The sequence below is a fragment of the Orcinus orca genome, chromosome 15 (assembly GCF_937001465.1).
Source record: "Orcinus orca chromosome 15, mOrcOrc1.1, whole genome shotgun sequence".
Lineage (NCBI taxonomy): Eukaryota > Metazoa > Chordata > Mammalia > Artiodactyla > Delphinidae > Orcinus > Orcinus orca.
Window position 1 is genome coordinate 1,185,996 of NC_064573.1, and position 14,182 is coordinate 1,200,177.

At 53.4% G+C, this 14,182-nt stretch overlaps 1 long non-coding RNA gene across 2 annotated transcripts in view; it reads left to right on the forward strand.

The window, feature by feature from the left end:
• The window catches only part of LOC117196671 (uncharacterized), a 198,946-nt gene that overhangs the window by 30,920 nt on the left and 153,844 nt on the right, over positions 1 to 14,182 (forward strand). The window contains exon 1 of one of the 2 annotated variants that reach the window (XR_004476955.2): positions 1,208 to 1,288. The exons of the other annotated variant lie outside the window; for it this stretch is intronic. This is a non-coding gene — a long non-coding RNA (uncharacterized LOC117196671). Of the gene's footprint in view, positions 1 to 1,207; positions 1,289 to 14,182 lie in introns of those variants that run through there. 2 annotated transcript variants of the gene reach the window in all.

Below are 14,182 nucleotides of genomic sequence, written 5' to 3' on the forward strand. Positions count from 1 at the left end.
CACTGACACACACAGTGAATTTAAAAGTTGGAAACAAATGATGAAATCAGAACAAGCAGGGTGCTCTCTCTGAGAGGCTGTGCTCTAAAAAATAGTAATTTGGGAATTCGAGTCCGTGAAAATTAAACTGGGGGAGGGCAACTGAAAGCTGGCTCTTCTCTGTTGGGAGGGAATGTGCTCTCCCTCTGAAAGGACCCCCTGCCCCGCCCCAGACACACAAAAGACGACGAGGCTGCTCAGACAGGGTTCCTACTGGGCGGCAGGGACAGGCTCTGCTGAGTGTGGACGGCTCGCCCTCCAGAGCAGGTGGGTTTGGAGAAGCAGAGGCCGGGCCGGCTGGCAGCAGCTGTGGAAGGAATTCCACTCTGGTGCTCTGCACACAGCAAGGGCTGTTCATTAACCAGCCCCGTGACCGCAGGAGAATTTAATTGTTTTTTATTTGGTATCTTTTTAGCCAGAGGACTTTTCTCTGTATTGATAAACATTACATTAATTTTCCATTGTTCTGGTTAGTTCTAAGATACCGTGGGTCAAATCAAGGTCTCAATAATCCCACTGGAAAAAGCCCAAAATAAGCAAAACCCAAAAAACTCCGCCGAATTCTAATCAGAAAGTGATGTCAGTCACTGATGCTCTGCTCCCAGGCTGGTGTGTCCCCAGTCGCCTGCGTCGTCCAGGCCGTAGGTCCTGCAGCTTTGCGGACCCTGGAGGTGTGTCCCCGCCGCCTGTGTCCTCCAGGCCGTAGGTCCTGCAGCTTTGCGGACCGTGGAGGCATCATCCTTTGACATACTTTTCGCCATCTGTTGACCAGCGTGAAAGCTGGAGTTTCAGGGAGGGGATGAGAGCGTCCTAGTGTCCTTGAAGCAGTGCTGGCCCCGAGTGGACATGAGTGGCTGGGCTGAGGTGCTGGCTGCCAGCACACCCAGTGTCCCCATGTTGTCACTTTTGACCCAGAATGGACAACTCACATTCCAGAGGAAGTGCCGCTTCCCCACTTCCCCATCGAGCCCCCCCTACCCCCGACCAGAGTTGCTGGCCCCACGCTGCTCCACATCTGGGCGGTTGGAAATAATTGAGGACTCTTACAGTCACGATAAACTGAGCTTTCCCCAGCTCCCGGCCCTTTGAAGTTGCAGACAGTTTCCTGATAATTGATAATCTAATCTCAGCCCGGCCTGTATGTTTTTTCTTTTCCCCCTTTTCTTTCCAGGCTTCTCTGCAAGGAGGGAATTATTACAGAGGCCGTATTGATCGCCTTGAGGGGAGGTCATGGTGCGGGAACTGCCCGGTGAGCACGAGGTTTCGTGAAAGGTGAAATCTTGGCGAGATCGAATAACAACCAGGGTGCCCGGTTGAACGTGGGGAGGAGAGCGGAGGAGGATTAGGAAGGATTTTATTCTCACTGCCTTAGGGCTATACATGGCAATCACTACTGCGGAAGTAATAAAGAAGTTGTTAATTACAGGTTTACACCCCTGTGGCCCAAAGCAGGAATGGGACTAAAGGTTATAAAGTGGTTCTTTAAAAGAAAAAAGTGATACACGTTCTCCTTTCCAGTGGAATAACTTAATTAGCAGTCAGGTTTGGGCCTGATGAAGAAAACTCTCAAAGAGACATCTTATTAGAATAATTCAATTTGTCTATACCCTCCAATTTGCTTTTCGTAACCGTCCATTCTGCTTTTGTTTTCCCTGATTGTCTCTTGAAATCTTTGAGATGGGGAACCACTAGAGCATTAGGTAGTAAACGTGCCTCCCCGCCTCCCAGCACGGGTTATGATATTATGCGTTTGCAGAGGCCAAGGGCGCTCTGTCACTTAGTAATCGGGTTTGCCGTGGGATCCCGGCATCCCGCAGGTGCTGAGGTGATGCTGCGTGTGTCTGATGAAGCTTCGAGCCTCGAGACGCAGCCTCGTTCTTGGCCAAGCCAGGCGTGTCCACCCCGGGGCACCCAGATGGCATTTCCACGAGGTGGGAAGGGCTGGTTTCAGAAATGGTCAGTGTTAAAAAGTTAAATCCTCTTTGAAGCAATCTGCTTTTTCTGTACTTAAGTTTGACTCAGAAAAAGCCGGGCAACGCTCTCGGGAGCCCGGGCTCCTCGTGTGGACGCCAGGCCCTGGCTCGGCCTCCACACTCCCTCCTTGTGGCATTTATGAGCCGCAGCAATTCGTGTGTGTGTGTGAGTGTGTGTGTGTGTGTGTTTCGGCCTCTGGATGGGCTGCCGTGTCTTTTTCATCTTCTCATGCCCAGTACCCAGTATGATGGTGGGACGCAGTAGGTGCTCACTAAAGGCTTGATTGAACTAGTGGCAAATACAGCTTTCTGAATGCCGCCCTACGTGTGCCATTCCTGCAATAAAAAACATGCTCTTCTCCTGGGTAACTTTCTGTTTGTTTCGCATGTTTGTTCCAAACTGGGAGTGTCGTCAACATGGCTTGTTGTACTTGAGGCAAATAAACAGCCCTTCAGACAGTTGGCATGAAAACCCTCGGGGCCGTTTAGGTGGGCACCGGGGTTTATGGCGGACAGAGGGTGCCGTGGCAGGGGGACCTGGGAAGGAAGCGAGCGCCCTGGGGACAGGGAGTATTGTCCTGTCCTCTTTCAGCTGCAGATTGGCCTCTGGGAGGGACACAGATTGTCCGCTTATGGCCGCAGTAATTCCTTTTCCTGTGTCCACGGTGACCCCAGGGAGGGCTCGTCGGGTAGCAGTGTGAGGACCTCTGTGGTGGGGCGAGGGCCCTGTCGTGTGTTAGAATCCCCGCTGGCTGGGGGCCCCGAGGCCTCAGATCTGCTGCCGCCCCCTCAGCGCCCGCCTGGCACCTGCTGCTTCCACTGTAGCGCTGGCGGGCCCAGTGTGGCCCCAGTGTGGCCCCGGCGGGAGCCCAGCAGCAGGCCTCACTCCCCAGGGACAGTGATGGGAGGGGCCAGAGTCCGACTCACATTCGCACACAACGTGGTAGAATGGGTGTCAGAGTGATCTTGGGGGCAAAAAATAATAACATGAAATCTCTTTGCTGGGCCCACGGGCAGGTGCAGAGGACAGACCCGGGCCCCACGGCTCCCTGCCCCTGCGCAGCTGGCCCTCTGCCTCTCACTCAACGTGAACTTGCCCCAGCACGGTCCCCAGGGAGGGTGCCCTGCTGCCTGGCTCTTCCAACCCAATTTCCATTCCGCACATGCTCCCCGGCCCCTACGTCAAAAGTGGCCTTCTGCTTTCTCCTTTTGTAACACGTTACTGTGTGATCATTGCATAAAAACTACAACATTCTCAGAGGCAGAAGAAAATGAAAGGGATTGTTCATCTCCCAGCAAACCTGTTTTCTTGTGTTCTCTCTGTTACTTTTTCTGTTTCACGCACAGCAGAGACCATGCGTTACTCTCGTCTCATGCTTTTTCACTGAATGTCGTGATAGGCATTCTTACTAAAGACTGGACTTCGTGGTGATTTAAAATGTCGCCGTATGATTTATCATGACTTACTAGTTGCCAGAGGGAGTTCCCGGGGTCCAGACCATTGGTGGAAGCATCCCCCAAACGGTGGACACGTGGAAACTGAGGGCAAGTCCAAAGCTGGGTACGACACCGAAGCCGGGCAGCCGGAGCGCCGGTCTTCAGGACCACAAGCCCCTGCGCTTGCCGTGGGGACCGACACGGGTACGCACACGTGCACATGTGTACACACATGCACACACAGGCACGCATACACACAAGACGTGCATGCTCACATGCTAATCTACACACAGACACACATGTATATACACGGGCATGTATGTACACACCATCCACAAGTCACGTGTATATACACAGACACACATGTGTGCACAAACATTAATGAACCACAACACACATGTACACGTGCAAACATGCACACAGGCATACGCACATGTATACACACAAGGATGCGCACAGACACGCGTGTGCACAGCCTTCCCAGTAGGGACGAGAGAACGCTTTGAGACGTTGTTGGTTCTTGTCACCTTTAATCACAGCAGACGCATTCTGTACGGCACTGCGCTGTTTCCCGGGCCCGTCTCTGGCATCTCCTGTGATGTGAGGTCTCTGGAGCCAGCGCGGTGAGTCCCGGGTTATAGACAAGGAAGCAGGCTCGTGACATTCAGGGGTTCCCGAGGCCCGGGCTCCAGGCTGGGCTGGAGCCAGATCTCCTTCCTCGTGGACTTTTTTGTCCTTAAGGGTCACGTGAGGGAGAGAGAGAGACATAAAGATGTTTTCTTTTTTTTCTGATGAAATAATAGAGATGTTGATGTGGTGAGAGAGAAGTGATTTTAGGGCCACGCAGAAACTCGCTGGCCAGATGGAGAGGGAATCGTGTTTCCTTGTTTGGATCCAGGTTTTTCTGCCCTGTGCTCTGTTCTTTATGATCTTACTAAAACAGTGACGTGAAACCAGAAAGTAAGCACCAGTGCATCTTGGTGAGGTTTCAGGGAAAAGCCGCCGTCACCATGAAGTGCATCAGCCCCAGGAGTGGCGCGTGGAGCCCAAACACATCCCCTCTCTGCCTCGCGTGCCCGGGGTGTCTGGCTGTCCCTCCTCGTTTTCTGTGCCCGCCCTTGGCAGTGGCCGTGCCCATGGGGTCCAGAGAGACAGCTGGTTCTTCTACGTCCGAGCTGTGGCAACACTGGACGTGTGAACGCGGCCGGGTTAACTTGGTTGGACTAAGTTGGTTAGTTCTCAGCCTCGTTTGTCCAGAGGAGGAGTTTTTGAGCCGCCCCTGTATGTCCCGGGCCACCCAGAGCATCCACTTTGGGAAATGTGTATCTGCAGAAGTTGCGAGGGAATTGATATCAATGGCTCGTTGGGGAGAAATTGTTCAAAAGTACTGATTTTCATCCACATGGAAACCTTTAACTCCATGAAACTGGATTTGTTTGGAAACCAGACCCATCCCCAGAACAGCTTTCAGTCGAAAGTCACTTTCTACAACAGAAAGGGCTCTGAGGGGCACTTTCTTCCAAGTACCCCAAGCCTGGGGGGCCTGACCCAGTGTTTCTTCCCAGGGCCTCACGGGGTCTCGTGGGAAAGAGGCAGACGGCGCCGGAGAGGCCCGTGTCCTGCCAGCGCTTGGTGCCCTGGGGCGTCGATTCCACGGGAGGGCGTCCGAGCTCCTGACGCTTCCCCGTCCGTCCGTGGAGGAGCGGCGCAGACACCACGCTTCCGTCCTTGGGCTTTTGCTTCATCGAACTCAGTTATACCGTCTCTTATACTTAGTGCCTGTTGTGTGGCTTTTGCGGAAATGTTCCGGGAGGGCTTCAGGTCCTGTCCCACCGTGCTGCTGGCCTCCGCGTGATCCTTGGACTGTTTCGCAGCCCCCTTTCTGCAGCAGCCCTGCCGGCCGCGATGCCCCAGTGCAGGGTCACTGGCTGCGTGGCAGCCGCGCCTGGCACAGGGAGCAGAGGACAGGACCGGCCTGAGTGCCTCCTCTTTGCTCTGGAGATGTAAATCAGAGCAAATTTAAATCCTCTCGTCTCATCGTGTGTGTGTGTGTGTGTGTGTGTGCGCGCGTGCGTGTGCGCGCGCGCACAGGGTGGAGGGTGTGACGGCACTAAGTTCTCCCCAGTGGTTTCACTCGGTCATCACTGGACCCCTTGAATCTCCTCTGATGTGCAGTCGAGACCACTTTGATTCCAGGAATAGATGAAACGTGTGTCTTTCTTTGGGAGGCATTTTTGTCCAGACGACTTTCCCTGAATAGACGTCCTGCGGGTACCAGACACCATGTTCTCCCGAGAACTGTGTCGCACACGATCATCTTTAATGGGAATCGCGTTGTTAGCGTCGTTTCACCCACCAGGGAAAGAGCGGGCAGCAGCAGAGTTAGACTCCTGGTCACATGGACCACATACCTGGTTCTGGGGACAGAAAGAGGCGCCCTTGGAAAAATGTGGCACATTCGAAACAGCCTAAAGAGACGTTTCCTGCTGGCTGAACAGGCATTTTCTGAGCTTTTCCTCAGGAGTGTAGCTAATAACTTCGTTTCTAAGGATCACATCTGGATTACAGACAAAAAAGTCAACTTCGCCATAAGCCAAAGCCAGTGATTGGAGATGTCTCAGCTCATATTGGCAACAAGACCAAAGCTTACAAATGGATGTGGCTTTTGTGACTCAGACTTCAAAGAAATTCTCCCAACACGGGCGGTTGTCAGAGACCGTGCACTTCGGTTGCCACTGATCTAAATGGGAGCGAGTAGTTCTGAACCCTTTCAAAATCTGACTCACCGCCCGGGCCTCCAGCAGCGTCTTTCTGACGCTTGAATTTCTATCTGTTGGAATCCGCCGGCAGGAAAGAGTTGAGAACAGTATTTCTTTTTCGCTTTTTGAGCTTCACAGAGCAGTGCGCCCTGCTCGGATGTGACGTTGGATGCTGACGGCTGATTTCACTGTCCTTGCGGTGGAGTGACTTGTCGGGGGATGTGGGGGAGTGGGAGGGGTGTGCGTGGGTGTGCATGGTGTGCGGGTGTGGGTGTGTGTGCGTGCGCGCGCGCGTGTGTGTGTGGTGGGGCGTGCGGAGGGTGACTCCGACCAATGCAAACACCATTGCCGCCTGTGAATGGCAGGAGTTGCTGACGGGAGAACACCTTGTCTCTCTCTCTGTGTGTCCGTAATGAAAACCCGCAAGCTTGCCCTTTTGTAATGTAAACAGAAAATTATGCGTCCGCACAAACGCCCGCCCCTAAGAAGGCAGCTTTCATTCCTGCTCAACGCGCAGGGAACCTGCCCTGGGGGCGGATGTGGCTCCCAGCTGCTGCGGGGGGAGCAGGCGCGCTGCGCCACATCTGGGCTGGCATCTTTGAAGAGACACTTAATCTGCAGGCTGAGGGATGCTAAGCCGCTTTGCGTTTCTCCGCTGCGTCTCCAGCTGAAGCCGAGTGACTCCGTGTCACCGGGGAGACAGGGAACAATTGGGACGGGGATACAGACGCCCTGCACGGGAATAAAGGCGCCGGCCTTGAGCAGTCCTGCAAGAGATGCACTGGCCGGCTCGAAGGGCGCAGGGCCGGGCCCGGAGCCCACGGGAGGCCGGGCAGGCGCCGGGAGACGGATCCCCTCGGATGGCGCCCGCTGCTCGGGGACCATGTTGGTGATGGATTCGTCCTGTGTCCCCACCGCGACGCGGGGGGACCTTCCGCCTCTGACCCCAGAGGCTGGTGTGGGTGCGCGGACGCGGCCAGAGTCACAGGCCCTGTGACTCCACAGGCGCGTGGCCACCTGGCGGGTCTCGCTCATCACACCTGAGCTATGACCCTCCTGTCACACGTCACAGCTGGCCAGGGAGCCGGAAGGCGCTGAGACTGTCCTGGCGGGGCCGCCCCCCGAGGACGCTCAGGTCCCTTCATCCCCCCTTGTCTGAGGACAGGGGACCGTGAGCCCCTTGGCTCCACCCTGTGCACAGTGTCCACTTGTCCCCGTCCAGCAGGTCCATTAGGGACCCCTCTCCTGTAGGAACGTTCCCGACCTTCTCGACTGCAGCCCGTATGTCCTCTGAAGTCACCTGCTACTTCTTCAAGTCTTCAGGTCACTTGTCACCTCCCCGCACATTTATTCACCGACCTTCCCCTTTATGCCCTGGACGGCCCAGGAGCGAGAGCCCAGGCTCTGTGACTCTGTTTCCAACGGCGTGGGGCCCAGCAGGCTCTCCTCTGCTGGGTGGGGCCGTAAGGGGACCAGGAGGGCGGGGGTCTGCGGGGGGGGGGGAGGGGGGCCTGGACTCTCTTATACGCACACGTGCGCACGCACACACACTCCCTGAGGAGATGTCCTTGCTCGTTGCTCTTTATTAATTCTCAAAAGGCCTGAACTTGTTCCACACAATTTAAATTTCAGTGTAATTCTTTTTGTATTTTTCTGATTACTGTTCTTTCTCTTTTCTCTTTCACATCCCAGTTACTAAATTATCCAGGAAAGCAACGCGTTTTAGCAAAGCTTTCGCAACATTTTCCGATTTTAACTGAGGCCTTTGCAAAGCCTTCTAGTTGGCGATGTGAGGATGCACCCAGGAGGGAGCTGCCACAAGAGGTGTCGACCTCGCTCTGACCTGTTAGACGTGAGCCCCCGGAGCCCTGACGCCCCAGCTGGGTCAGGACTGTGGCAGCACAGGGGTGACAGGGGGGATGGTCCCTGGGCCTCGTGGGCTGTGCTCCTGGAGGGGGGCTTGGCGTGGGGATGGGTGGGCTGCACCGGCCGGGACTGTATGGCTGGAGTCTGGGCAGGGCAGGAGGGTGAGGCCGTCAGACGCGGAGGCAGAGCTGCAGGCAGGAGGGGCCGGCCTCTCCTCAGCTCTCCATCCTGTGAAGGCCGCTGTGCCGCCTCCCGCAGTCCCTCCCCTCTCAGCTCAGGACCCACCGGAGTATCTCCAGTCCCGACCCTGAGGGTCCAAATCAGAACGCGTTCTGCCAGCACCAGGGGTTTGCTTTGTCGGGTTGTAGAGGATAACTTGAGTTTATGGTAAGACATTTTACATTTTCACCTTGAAGAAATCCATGTATAAGTTGACATTTTTCTGCTCATGCAAATATGAAAGAGGAACATTACAGAGAATCTGATCATATAATAAACGATATTCTGGGTTGGTGGGTGGCCATTGCAGCCAGCTGCTGGGTTCTGTACGTCCCACAGACTAAAAAGGATTTTTTTGAAATTTTTTTTAATGGGTGAAAAAAATCCAAAGAAGAATGAAATTTCCTGACATGTGAAATTTCCTGATTATGTGACGTTCACATGTCAGTGTCCACAGATAAAGTTTTATTGGCACACAGCCACACATTCATGGATGTGTCGTTTGTACAAGAGCTGAGTCGAATAGCTGCGACCGGGGTGTTCGACCCATAAATCAGGATGATTTACAGTCTGGCTGCTTACAGAGAATGCTCTGAGCAGACCTACATCATATTGTTTATCTGTAATCCATCATAAGTTATAATGACAGGGGATTCCATTCTGTGACACCCTTAACATGCCCACAGACCGTAAAGTGATGAGCTTGACAATATACATGGCAAAAACATTTTAATCACATATTGGAACATTTTCAGTACAGTTGAAGGAAATTTCCTTCGACAGAGAACTTCCAAATATGTTTTGCATCTGTTTTTACATGCATACAAATACATAACTTGGGAAGTATTCGTGAATACATCAAGTGTTCAACTGCTCTGATCACTGATGTTCAGTGAGGCAACGGTGTGCTTCCTTTTACTTTAAATGCGTGAGAATATGTAAATGTGGCCAATTATGAAATTATCCCCGATTGTCATGAAGAGTACCTCAGACTCATGCAGTTTGACTCTTACAAGTTTTGATGCACATAATAAAAATAAAATATAGAAGTTCTCCCACACTATATATATAATTTCTAGTCCTCATGACAACCTTTCCATTTAGGGAAGGTGTCCATTTCACAGCTGAAGAATCTGAGGCTCATGGAAGTTCTGGGCCTTGTCCAAGGCATGACGAGGCCTGGGGTCCCCGATTCTAAAGCACCTGTTTTTGTCAACGATCTCATGCTGACACTCTGAGATGATTTGATTCACAGCCTTTTAAGGTAAATGTGGGGCATGGAAGCAGAATTTTGTTTTGGTTTTTGTGATGGAAAGAGGATTTCCTGTAGGATGCTGACAAGCTGTCTGTAAGATTTCCGACGTTATTACGTGATTTCTGTTACTAGCCAATATCAGAGCTCAGGCTAATCAATCAGAAGTGATTGTCTTCAAGGACAGAGCTCTCCTGGGAGCCTGATCTACTGACAAACGTGCCGGGGATGGAAGGCCGCTGCTCAGCAAAAGCCTGGACCGGCGGCTGTGCGGGGCCCTGGGAGGGGTCCCGGGGGAGCGGTGGTTTCCTGGACCGGCGGCTGTGAGGGGCCCTGGGAGGGGTCCCGGGGGAACGGTGGTTTCGGGTGACTGTTGCTCAGAACACGGGTGTTGGTCGCTGCAGAGAAAAGGACTTTCAAGGCCAAGCGGGTTTGGAAGATGTGGGTCCCGATCTCGCAGGCATGTTTGTCCTTATCTGAATGTCATGAGCCAGCCGTCAGGCAGGTGGCTGATCTCTGAACCTGAGGAAGGGCTCTGTGAGAACGACTGCTGCTCATATCTAGAGCCCCGCACCCCCTTTGAGTTCCTCTCAGTTGTCCTCAACTCTGGCCCCACGGGCCGTCGGTCGGGTGGCCCTGGGCACGCACTGCACGTCGGTTCCCTCATCTGTGATCTGCGGGTCATAACGGGGCCTGTCGCCTGGTCAGCCGTGGCCTTGCCGTGAGAGCCCGTGTGCACCTGCCTGCTGGGTGGGGGTCCCAGCCTGCTGTCCCCGTTCAGGCACTTGTTCCGGGTGTGATGGCTCACCGTGGCAGGGATGCTGTCATCTCCTTTCCGGGCCCATGGTGGGTGTGGTCGGCACTTGTAGCCTCAGGCTCACTTTTCTTCACACAGGCCTTGTGGACTTGCCTCCCCTGCGGTTACGATCCCACGGGTGACGGGCCCCCCGTGCGGGGGCGTGGAGGCCCCCGGGACCCCCGGCCCCTCCCCCTCCCATGTGGGCATCCGCAGGCGGTGTCCCGAGCCTGTGCTCTGGCCCCGCGGTGGCCCCCCTCCTGCCCTGCGTGTGGTCACGGCCTCTCCTGCCCCCAGTGTCCATCCACACCCATGTCCCCAGCTCTGACTGTGGTCATTCCTGACAGTGACCCCGGGGCTCTGGCTTCCCCGGGTAGCGCCCGTCTCCACGCCCCCGCCCGGTGCCCCGGGGGTGCTGCTCGCAGCCGCTGCCGAATCCACCTGGGTTTTGCCCTGATTGCACGACTGCACATCTGATGTCAGTCCCGAGGGTGAAAAACAGCTCGTGCTCAGAGAACTTGATGCTTCTAATGACAAAGGTACTGACAACCTATAAAGTACAGGGGCAGGAGAGAGACAAAAAGAATGAAAATCACATTTTCCACCAGCGAGAAATTCCTGCCATTGTGGTCTGTATCTTCCCAGGATGTGCTTTCCTATAGTTAACACGTTCATCGGGCCGTTCGAAGGCGCGAGCAGAGCCGCACAGCCGTCGGGGGAGGATGGCCTCAGTTCATTTCTCCCTGGGGCAGTGAGGACCTGACGCCAGCACCAGAGCCGAGGGCATCCTGAGAGGCTGTCCCCTGCTTCCTCGTCTCCGCTGGCCCTCGCTGTCTCGCTCTGTGCTTCCTCGTCTCCGCTGGCCCTCGCTGTCTCGCTCTGTGTCTCTCTCCCTGTCTCCGTCTCGCCCTCTCTCCTGTCTCTGCGAAGCCCACCTCACCCACACGACGCCTCACAGCTTGGCCACCACCCGATGCCTTAGGTTTCCAGCTCCAACTGTCAACTGCCTCCTTTTCTTGGAACTTCTGCACTCAGATGATGTAGCCAAGGAGTGTGCAGGCGCGCATCTCTGTCGTAGGTCGGTGGTCAGGCTTTGATACTCTCGACTGGGTCAGGAGCCCCCCCCAAACCAATGAGAGGTGACGGGGAGATGGAATCGCTCACATGCGACGCGTCTCCCTGGGGGCTATCTCCCAGCAGGGCCGTGTCTGGCGTGATGTGGGGACACCGGGCTCTCTCCACGCCGGCTCTGCCTGGCGGGTTCTTCCCTCTCGGTGCCCCCTGGGCATCCCGTTACCCACACGCGTGGCCCCGACACGGTTGTAGGACAGGAGCTGGGTCCCAGACAAGTGGAACCCCTTCCCTCCTCGCTCTGCTGTGTGTTTCCACGTTATTTCCTCTCAATTTCATTTTCCTCATTTTTAGTATTTTATAACGTTTTGGTCTGTTGTGTGCATCTTTGCTAGTTGCCTTAAATCTTTTTTGGGGAAAAGATAATATATAGGTAGATATAAACTATGAGATATGCAGTAGTCCAGCTGTTTACACTCTTAAGTTTCTGGATTCACGTTTGGGAAAGGGAAAGAAACATCCTCCAAAGAACTCACTTTTTTTCTTCCAGTTTTATTGAGATAAAATTGACACAGAGCAGTTTGCAAGTTTAAGGTGTGCAGCATAACGGCTTGACTTACAGACATCAGGAAATGATGGCCACGGTATGTTTAGTGAACATCCATCATCTCATACGGATACAAAATAAAAGGAGAAAAACTACTTCTTCCTTTTAGGGTTTATTTCCTTAACAGCTTTCATGTGTAACATTCAGCAGTGTTACTATATTTATCATGCTGTACATTACATCCCTAGTACTTATTTATCTTATAACTGATAGTTTGTACCTTTTGACCACCTTTTCCCAGTTTCCCCTCCAAAACTCCCCACCTCTGGTGACCACAGGTTTGATCTCTTTCTTTATGGGTTGGTTGGTTTGTTGAAGTATAATTTACCTACAACGCTATGTTAGTTCCTGGTGGGGAACATAGTGATTTGATATTTCTCTATGTTACAAGATGATTGCTGCTCCAAAGAACTCACTTAAAAAGGTTCTAATGATCAATACTACCTAATACCTAAACCCAATTAGTCATAAAACTGAGAACCTTAATTTGGAAAGGAAACTTAAAAGTTTCTGGTCCAGAAATTGTGATCTCACACATGATTTAAGCTAAGAGAAATCAGAAATTACCTATCTATATTTTACATTCTTCTTTGAAAATATTAAAGAAGAAACATTGAGACAGTGGAATATGTAGTCCATTTTTACATCTTGATTTCAAATTATTTCCTTTACCTTTGATCTGCTTTCTTTTGGTTTAGATTTTATAAGCATGATGGTTTAAGGAAAATCTTGTACATATGAAGATATTAGCAACGGTTCTCCAGAGAAACAGAGCCTATATAGAGAGAGAACGACGTATATAAAGAGGGAGAGAGGGAGAGAGGGACTGAGCGCCTGGGTAGCTCTGGCTGCAGGTCCAACATCGGTAGGACCGGCTGGAGACCAGGGAAGGTCAGATCTCGAGTCTGACCGCTGTCTGCTGGGACAGTCCCTGCTCTCTGGGGGATTAGCCTTCAACTGACGGGGCAAGGCCCACTCACATTATGGAGACCAACCTGCTTTACTCAAAGTAGAGACTTAAATGTTAATCTCATCCAAAAAAATACCTTCCCAGATCATCTAGAATAGCGTGTGACCAAATATCTGGGTATGGCTCTCATAGATTGAGTGTTTGTGGCCCCTTCTCCAAATTTATAGGCTGGAATCTCAACTCCCAAGGTGATGGCGTTGGGAGGTGGGGCCTTTGGGAGGTGATTATGTCATGGGGGTGGGAGCGTTTGTGGAGAACCTGAGGACAGGATGGCAGCTCAGACACTCCTGCGTTACTCTGTTGATGAGTCTGTCCACAGAGGCTGCGGTCCTGTCCCTCTCTTTCCCCTGGTGTGGAGGGGAGCCTGGAAGCACGAAAGGCCCACTGATGGACAGAATGACCACTCCACGGCCTGCTGTCAGAACTGAGATGGAAGGTCTCGTGCACAGCAGATGCTCAATTAACATGAACCAAGGGTGTTACTGTTGCGGGTACTGTCACCTGATGGTACGTTACTGACTTAGGCTGTAGAGGATTCGACCTCAGTGAAGCCTGTAAAACACACGCTGCGCGAGGGCAGGACGCTGCTTGGTCCGGGATGGATCCCAGGAGCCCGCACGTGCTGGGCCTGGCCCTGGTGCGGCCCGGCCAGGGTGGGGACCCTCTCTGCACCCAGGTGAGGCTGGGGCCTCTGGCTGTGGTGGCCTCTGTGGGGTCGCATGCTGGGCCTTCCCCTGGGAACAGCCGGGGAGGGCTTCACACTGGTTCCCTGGAGACCTGGGGTCCAGAGAGGAGTGGACAGGACGCCCAGTGGACGGGCAGCTCCTGAGGACCCTGCCTCTCCAGGGAGCTGCGGGCCCCGTGGGGACAGAGGTGGGCTCCACCCCCACACACGGTGACTGCTGCTCTGGGAAGATTCCTTGTCCAGCGACAGAAACCATCCCGCGGCTGGTGGCCCTATTTGCACAGTGACTTCGTTTACTCATTTGATGACTTGGTTAAAAACTCTGACATTCGGTAGCTGGGAAGGGGCTTGCTGGCTCAGGACAGCGGCTCAGCAAGCAGGGCATTTGCAGGACTCAAGCCGGGAGGGGCTGTTTCTGCAAAGCTGCGAGTGAAAAGAAGGATTTTACAAAATCGCTGCATCTCAGACTGAGCACAAGTCACCCCCTTTCTCGTCGTCTTTGCTTGTT